Genomic DNA, 7,692 nt, shown 5'->3' with positions numbered 1-7,692 from the left:
CACCACCGCCTGCCCGAGCGCGCCCAGGAGGAGCCCCGCGCTGGGCCTGGGTGCTTGTTGCCGATGCCCTCCTGTCTGATTCTGACGCCGCAAAGCATCTGGCAGCCAGGCCCACTGAAGGCCGCCACTGGCACATCCCAGTGCGACGTGTCTGATGAGGAGGAAACACCCGGCTGGGCCGAAAGGCCCTTCTGCAGCCACCGGCACCTTGGCGGGGCGTCTCTGCGGGGCTCGAGCGCAGAGCTGCCCTCCGCGCTTGCAGGCGAGCGCCGCCCCGGCCGGTCCACGGCCCTGCGCCCGGGAGGGAGCACCGCTCGGCCCGGGAGGGAGCACCGCTCGGCCCAGGCAGGTCCCGGCGGCTGCGAGGCCGGCGGCCGCCTCCCCCCTGCCTCCTTGCTTCCACGTGCGTCCTGGCTGGCTTCCTACGCGCGCCGGGAAAGCCCTGGGCACTCAGGCTGTCTGGGTACCTCAGCTCTCTCTTCCGCCAACACTGATTCTGCAGCTGGAGCCCGTAACGCCCCGTGGGAGATTCCGGGTGGCCCCGCTAGGATCAGAACCCACCCGAGCCCCACAAACGGGTCCTCTGGGGGTGCCGAGGCAGACCCACCCCTCTACCTGGGGAAGGTGAGGACGGCATCTCAGCAGAGGAAGCGTCTGCGAGGCAGAGGCAGCAGGTTTTTTAAAGGGCATGAAACATGCCTCCAATGAAAATACTAACCTTCCGTGGGGACAGAGAATTTTGACAAGGCAGTAGCCCCAGGTGCCAGAGGAAGGGGAGTGGAGATGAGAAATAAAAGCAGGCATGAGCAAGGCTCTTAGGGTGTGTGTGTGGGGGGGGGGTCGGGGGGAGAGGGGACGGTGTCCTTCCTAAAAGGTACCAAGAAGCTTGGACTTCCTTCCAGATGCAGTGGTGCTTAAGGGGTCCTCCATACCTTTGAGAGACTGATGAAAACACTCCAGTCTTTCCTCCAGAGAAAAAAACAGCACACCGACAATCCCGCAAAATTTTATATGTAATTTAATGGTTTGCAGTCCCCCTGAGGCCCGGCCATGGACCCCTGGTTTATAAAAATGTGCAGTAAGTAACATGAGACCAAAAAGAATTGCCATCAGGAAATAAGCAAGTTATTTATTCATAAGAGTGTGTACAAAATTCTACGATTGATATACATCTATTAATAAATAGTATGCTATCTAGTAGTATTAATTCCCACATGAAGTAAAACTAAAGAGTGTTTTTAGTCCTAATCATTTGAAGAGAAGCTCAAAACACTTGATTTTTATTCAACCTTCTATGCACCATGATTACAACTGTGCAAAAATCACAAACCCTGAAAATTATGTTTTCTGTGAATACAGAGCAATGAAAAAGTTGTCATGTGACAGTGATGAGATTATAGAAGACTTTACATTTTTATTTATGGTATGAATTTATTCATTATATATATATATTTTTAATTTTGTTTTCTTGTTACTCGGAGTGGTTCTGCTTTCCTTGATAAAAATTGTGGGGAAACAAAGTGAAATATACCTTCTCACACGTTGCCTTTTGTCCTCTTCGCTTCTGTTGAATGTGTCTAGAAGATGGTCATAGGATCTCAAAGTGACATTTGGGGTCCTGTTATCCAAACACAACAGCCCATTATGTACTCGTGCTGTGACCGTCCAGTGGTAGGTAACTCACTTCAAGACAGAGCTCTCCATCGCTGAGTGGAGCTTACAGGGAGCTGAAACGTGTACCCTCCACTGCACAAACATGAGATTCAGCTCTTCCCTTTGGAGCCACAGAGAGCATGGGTACTCCCTGTATTTTTCGTAAAAGAGTAACTTAACAGCTAGTTACAAACAGCTATCAGAACACCTCTATCTACCTCGCCACCTCAGAGCCCCTGATCCAACATATGCCAAGGTTAAGTCAAACCCTTCCTCACTCTTCTCAGGCCATCAGTTTCCACCTCACTGATTTTACTAGACTCATTATCGAAATGGGTGCAGGGAGGCGGGCACCCCCTAGGCAAATATGCCTGTCTTATTTACAGCTTGGAATTTCAAAGGGAGAACCTCCAAGCCCATTTGACAAACAGCATTGTGTGTTGATGTAAATCAAAAAAGGCCAGTGGTTCTTTCAATCCATGAGGAATTTTATTGGCATAGTCTGAAATAGCTGGTCTTCTCTGCTTCTACAAAGCACATGACAAAAGCTGGAAGTCAGCAATTCAGAGGTCAGATTTGACATGAGCCATTCATAACCTCACTGGCTCTGCCGGGACAGTCAGCCCACAAGGGCAGGTCAGATATCAGACATCCTCTGACTAGGACAGTGGGTGAGCATGTGGAACACTGGGTCCAGCAGCCAGTAAAGGCAGAATCTGCAGCCCAGCTGCCTCAGGCTCCTTCCCAGCAAGAGTGAGGACCCTTCTGAAGGCTACCCAGGGGGGATTGTGTGACAGACCTCCTCTCCTCTCACTCCACGGCCAGCGCATCACCTCGGGGCTCCGAGTTTCCCTTCTCCCTCTTCTAGGTGTCTCCTGGAGGAATCCCACTTCGCACCCACCTGCCATTGACACCACAGAATCCTGGATGGTGGAGGATGAGCAGGTGCAGGGGGTCAAGATGTCCAGTGACAGGCTGGGTCCCATGACCAAGCTGGGTCAGTAGGAGCCAGAGGCCCCCAGGGTGAGCTCAGACCTTAATGGAAGTCGGTCAGAGAGCATCAGATCCAAGAAGGCAAATGTGTCCTCTGGTATAAGAGAGAGTTGAGGGAAAGGATAAAGCACAAACCCAAAGCCAGGGAAATCTGGAGACAGAGCTCAAGATGAGATCCCAGGTGACAAAGGCAAGAGGAGTCAACGATCTGGCTGTGATGAGGCTGAGCAATCTGAATCTTATTCTTATTGGAATCAGGCCACATAGTCCCTAGAAGGGATGACGTGGACCAGGAGAAGGGTCGGGATGACCGGACATGTCCCGGCATGTGGGACAGGAGCTGCCTTCGTAACTTGTCTCAGCTGGGTTCGAATTACGTGGCACCCTTTGCCGGCCGTGTGTGTTTTGGCAAATCACCCCAGAGAGACGTGATATTTCCAGTTCCACGTGAAGATGATCATATCTATGCCGTGGTTTTAAGACCAGCTAACAGACACAAGCTCCTCCTACGGAATCTGGCACGTAGCAGGAAGCTTGCCTCTTGCCCGTGTCCTTGGCATTGTCAGAGAGCTTCCCGCAGCCAAGCTTGGCCTGTTTTCCAAGTGTGGAGCCCACTTCCCTCCTGAGGGCAGGTTTCTCTGCTCCATCCATCCAGATTTCTGGATTTCTCAGGAGACTCCCTAATTATAAATGGTCTGCCCCTTTTTCCCATAAGTAAACTTGTCCACCCAGGTTTCCTAATGGTTTGTTCAGAAAACAACCTGTTCATATTCAAGGAGCCCAGAGGACTCTGCAGAGTGGAGGACCTCAGAGCCGCCCAGGTGCTGCTGCGCAGACAGTGCAACCCCCCTGGGGACTGTTCGCACGCACTGATGCAGAAACGCGGGGGAGAGAGGATGCTGGAGGGATCCGGCTGGATGGGAAAGGCATCCCCTCTGTTCCATTTTGTCGGGACAGAAGGAACAACAACAAAAAAATCATTGCTCAGAAAAAAATAAATTGTGTCAGGCTGATATTTCTTTATCTTATTTTAAAATCCAGGACAATTTATCATTGAATCAATTTCTCGTGCACCCTCTTTCGGACATTTAAAATTATTTAAATTTTTTATTATTTTCTTGCTTTGGGTTAGTGGCTCTCAAAACAGGCTCTGTGTTCTGCCGTGGGACACCCTCCCCAGCTTTTCCCTGGGCTGGAGAGGGAGGGGCGTTTCCTACTAAATCTTCAACAGTGGGACACAGCGGACACCTTTCCCATCCAGCCGAACCCCTCCCGCCCACCTCCTAGCTGAACTCTGATCCCTCCCTGTCTCCACCACTTTAAGGCCGTTGCTTCAACCCTCTGCCCTTTCTTTAAACCTCCAATCTTGTTCCTTCCCTCAGTGCCTTTGCCCTGACCCTCCACACTTACTCAGATTTCTTCACTCCATGCGTAGATTTAAAAAAAGAGAGAAGCTCAACCACCTTCCATTCTGCCTTGGTCACCTTCTCCCTCCTTCCTGCTGATTCTAGAAGGACAGTCCGAAGAGAGAAACTCACGACACTGAGTCACGAAACGGCAACCAAAATGCACCGTGAGCCGCGCTGCGGGGGCTGCCGAGGCGGCCAGCATCGTGGGCGCCTCGGAGTTGGAAATGGAGGACAAAGCTGAAGGTCCCTGAAAACGCACGGTGAAGAAGCCACGCCTCTTCTTCTGATGAGTACGAGCCAGGCTGAAGGAAGAAAGGAAGATCTTAGAGTGAAAAAGAAAATAACACTGAATCTTCAAGAATCAGTTAATTTAGAACAAAATGTGGGACGTCTGGTTAGGCAGCGGATTGCCCAGGAGCCACAGGGAAGGGAAAAAGTTATCAAAGAACAGCACCGGCAGGTACCAGGATACAGGCTGGAAGTGCGCGGATCAGCCAGGACCCGCTCACTCTCATGCAGGTACCCGAGAACCGCGCAATGTGCTCCCCAAACCACCTCTCGTTTGCCCCCAGATATAGGAAACGTCATTGTCATTTATCATTTTATCTGAAACATTCCATCGAGTGATATAGTGAATGGGGATTTCTGAGCCAACAAGATGTCTTATATTTCTCAGCAATGCCTTCACTTACTGCAGACTAATTAATTCCAACTCTGTTTTGTCTGGTCCCTTGTGTTCTCAGTTAATGAGATTTTCACGTGGTCTACGAGGGTGACGGCCTCACGGCCCTTCATTTCCTCCAATGCTTGGAGCCAAAGGGCTTCCGACTAAAAATATAAACTAGAAAATATTCTTTGTTTTTGATACAGTGTTTGCTCTACACATCCAAATTTCAAAGCTGAGGACAGGGCGTGGAGTCACGGGGTATGTGTGTGTGGTTTCCTGGTCTAGAGTGTCTGTAGTCAGCCCCCTCGGTCTGCACTGTGGGGCGTGTGTGTGGCCCGCCCTCGCCGGCTCCCCTCCAACCCGCGATGGGCCTCTGCCCGCCCGTGCTGAGCATCACTGCCCTGCCGCCTAGTGCTCAGCGGGAAGTGCTCATCCACGGGCACCAGCCCTCGTTCACGTCCTCCTTCCGGGGTGAGGACGCGCTCCTGTGCACGGTGTCCAGAGGCTCCCCGAGTCCGGCTCCCGTCTGCTCTCTTGGCCTCCTCACAGGCTGCATCCTTCCCCCGTGTGGGCGCTGCGTCACCTGAGGCCTCTGCTCCTTCAGACTCAGTTGTCCCCGCCCAGGGGTCTTCCCGTCCCCTCCTGGACAGAGTCCTGGCTCCGTGGTCTGAGTCTCAAGGCAGCACAAACCCCGCTCTTCCATCTGCTTCTAAGGAAGCATTGGCCTTTCTGCCTACCCGCTTGCAAGCTCCTGGGGTCAGGGCTGTGTCTTTTATGTTTTTAGTCACTTATTTCTAGGTCCTGTCACAGTGAGCACTTAAAAATAACTCCCAAAGGGAATGAATGAGTGAATGAATGAGTGAATGAACGGGTCTCTGTACCCATGTCTGGACCCACTCGGGCACTTGTTAGGAAAAGTGAGTGTGGGTTTTCCTTCTTCGTGGCTCCAGAAGAGTCATCCAGAGAGTCATCCTGTCACTCTGTCCTTTACAGGCCGCCTTTCACGCGTATTCAAGGGGATCTGCCCCAAGTCTACGAGTCTAGGGCAGAGGATTGGGGAAGATGCTCTCCAAGCTCTCACCCCTGGCTGGTGTTTCTGGCCAAAGAACCTCTCCAAGACTCTACGGAGGCCTCACCGGGGAGCAGGAGGAAGAGGCATGCTGGCTCAGCCACGACTGATCCCGTTCAGTGTCTGAGACCCACACAGACACCCCTCCGCTCGCCCGGATCAGGACGTGGGCTCGGCATAAAGGCAGAAAGTAGAATCAGGATTTCCAGGAGCCGAGGGGAGAAAGGAATCAATGTCACTGTTTAATGGGGACACAGTCTGAGTTTTGCAAGATGAAAAGAGTTCTGGAGATGGGTTGCGTACCACTGTGAACATACTGGACACTCCACACTTTATAAATGATCAGGATGGTAAACTGTTGTGTATATTTCACTGCAATTTAATTTTTTTAAATTTTATAAAGGGCGGGAGGGATATTCAAAGAAAAAAAATTAAACTTTGGATCCTGAGAATATGATAGGTGAAATTGAATTTTCTTCAGAAACACTTAGCGTTATTTGTGGCCATAGTTGGCCCATGGTGAGCAGAGCTTGGTGTCTCTCTTGACCCCACAATGGTAGCCAGTCCACTTTCCTAGGCTAGGTTGGTCACACTGCCCAGGGGAAAGAGGGTCTGGAAAGTTAGAAATGCAGAATTTGCAACACAGAAAACACAAACTGTCACTGAGGGCATTGCAGTGGGCTTGGAAACGGGGTCTTGCATCTTCAGGACGGTTCCGAGAGGGGCCAGCCGATAACTGTGTCCGCTTCCAAGACCTCTTTTCGTTTATCCGTCATGTGCTCTGACTTACCAGACCAGGCCTCTGCATTTTAGTGTAGGAACCGTGGTGGTCTGAAGGAGGACAGAAGAGAATCATAGAACTTACCCAGGACTGAACGGACGGAGAGCCATTAGGTCCAGGAAGCCGGCTTTCCAGGACAGGAAATGCCAGTGCAGACCGGAAGTGGAGCGGTGCGCCCGGAACCAGGCAGGGAATGAGCGGCGGCGTGGCCCTCGCGTTCTGGGGTTGCCCTCGCGTTCTGGGGTTGCCCTCGCGTACTTCTGACTTCCGCTTGATTGGGAAGGGCTTCCTGGAAAGGCTGGAAATGTGGTGGAAAAGGAAGTGAGCGGCGATAAGAAGCTGAAGAAAACTACCTTTTCAGACTTAAGTGGCTCTTTTAACTTTTTCTCCAAATTTGTGTATTGGTCTCCTTTGACCTTTTCAACAAGCATGACACGCGGACACAACACTGCATGTGCGGGGTGGGCTCCGCCTGCCCAGAGGGAACAGAACACAGTACGGTCGTGGTCACAGCGACACCACAGGCAAGTAACGCCCTTGGAACTGGTGTGCACCTGTGCACAGCTAGAGCTGCTACCTGCAGGGCACGTTCTGGAAATACTAGAGAGGCAAGCACTCTTCTAATAATCCTCAAAGCAGGTTTGGAAGGTAGATGTCACTGTTAGCCCTCGGGACCTAAAGTTAGTCTAAATCCCCTTTTAACAGATGTGCAGAATGGCATTTAGACTGGTTACGTCATTGGCTAATTTCCCACCAGCTCGTAAAAGGCAGAAATGAGATCCCTTGTGGATCTTTATGAATTCGTTTGTTCTTTCGCTATTTCTCTCCCTCTCTTTCTCTCTCTCTCTCGCCCTCTCTCTCTCCCCTAACTGCTTCTCTTACAAAGTCCAACTCTTTCAAGCTTGTGGGTTCCAGCCTGGCCCCCAGGCAAAGAGAATTCACACTGACATCAACTGTTCTTATGCAATTTTACTGTGGCTGTTGTGGAAACCGTAAGGTCCCTGCGGTACCGAAAGTCACAGCTCAGTAGAACATAGATGAGAGACAGGGGCAGGGAGACTGAGATACACAGAGAGACAAGTTCATTGATCGTTTGTTTTTTTAACAAAAGCAGGCTAAA

The 7,692-nt window shown here is 51.1% G+C and overlaps 1 protein-coding gene across 13 annotated transcripts in view; it reads right to left on the bottom strand.

Moving 5' to 3' along the window:
• Nucleotides 1-1,000: 1,000 nt before the first annotated feature.
• Nucleotides 1,001-7,692, bottom strand: part of CMPK2 (cytidine/uridine monophosphate kinase 2) — a 36,968-nt gene continuing 30,276 nt past the window's right edge. For 11 of the 13 annotated variants that reach the window (XR_010384297.1, XR_010384295.1, XR_010384298.1 and 8 more), the window contains 2 exons: nucleotides 6,657-6,870; nucleotides 1,001-4,357 (listed from right to left, as the gene is read on the bottom strand). The gene's annotated coding sequence lies outside the window, so the exon portion shown is untranslated. The remainder of the gene's footprint in view (nucleotides 4,358-6,656; nucleotides 6,871-7,692) is intronic. The other 2 variants (XR_010384306.1, XR_010384303.1) reach the window with 2 other exon arrangements.

This window comes from Camelus dromedarius, chromosome 15 (assembly GCF_036321535.1).
Source record: "Camelus dromedarius isolate mCamDro1 chromosome 15, mCamDro1.pat, whole genome shotgun sequence".
Classification (NCBI taxonomy): Eukaryota; Metazoa; Chordata; class Mammalia; order Artiodactyla; family Camelidae; genus Camelus; species Camelus dromedarius.
This window is presented reverse-complemented; position numbering and strand designations above follow the sequence as displayed.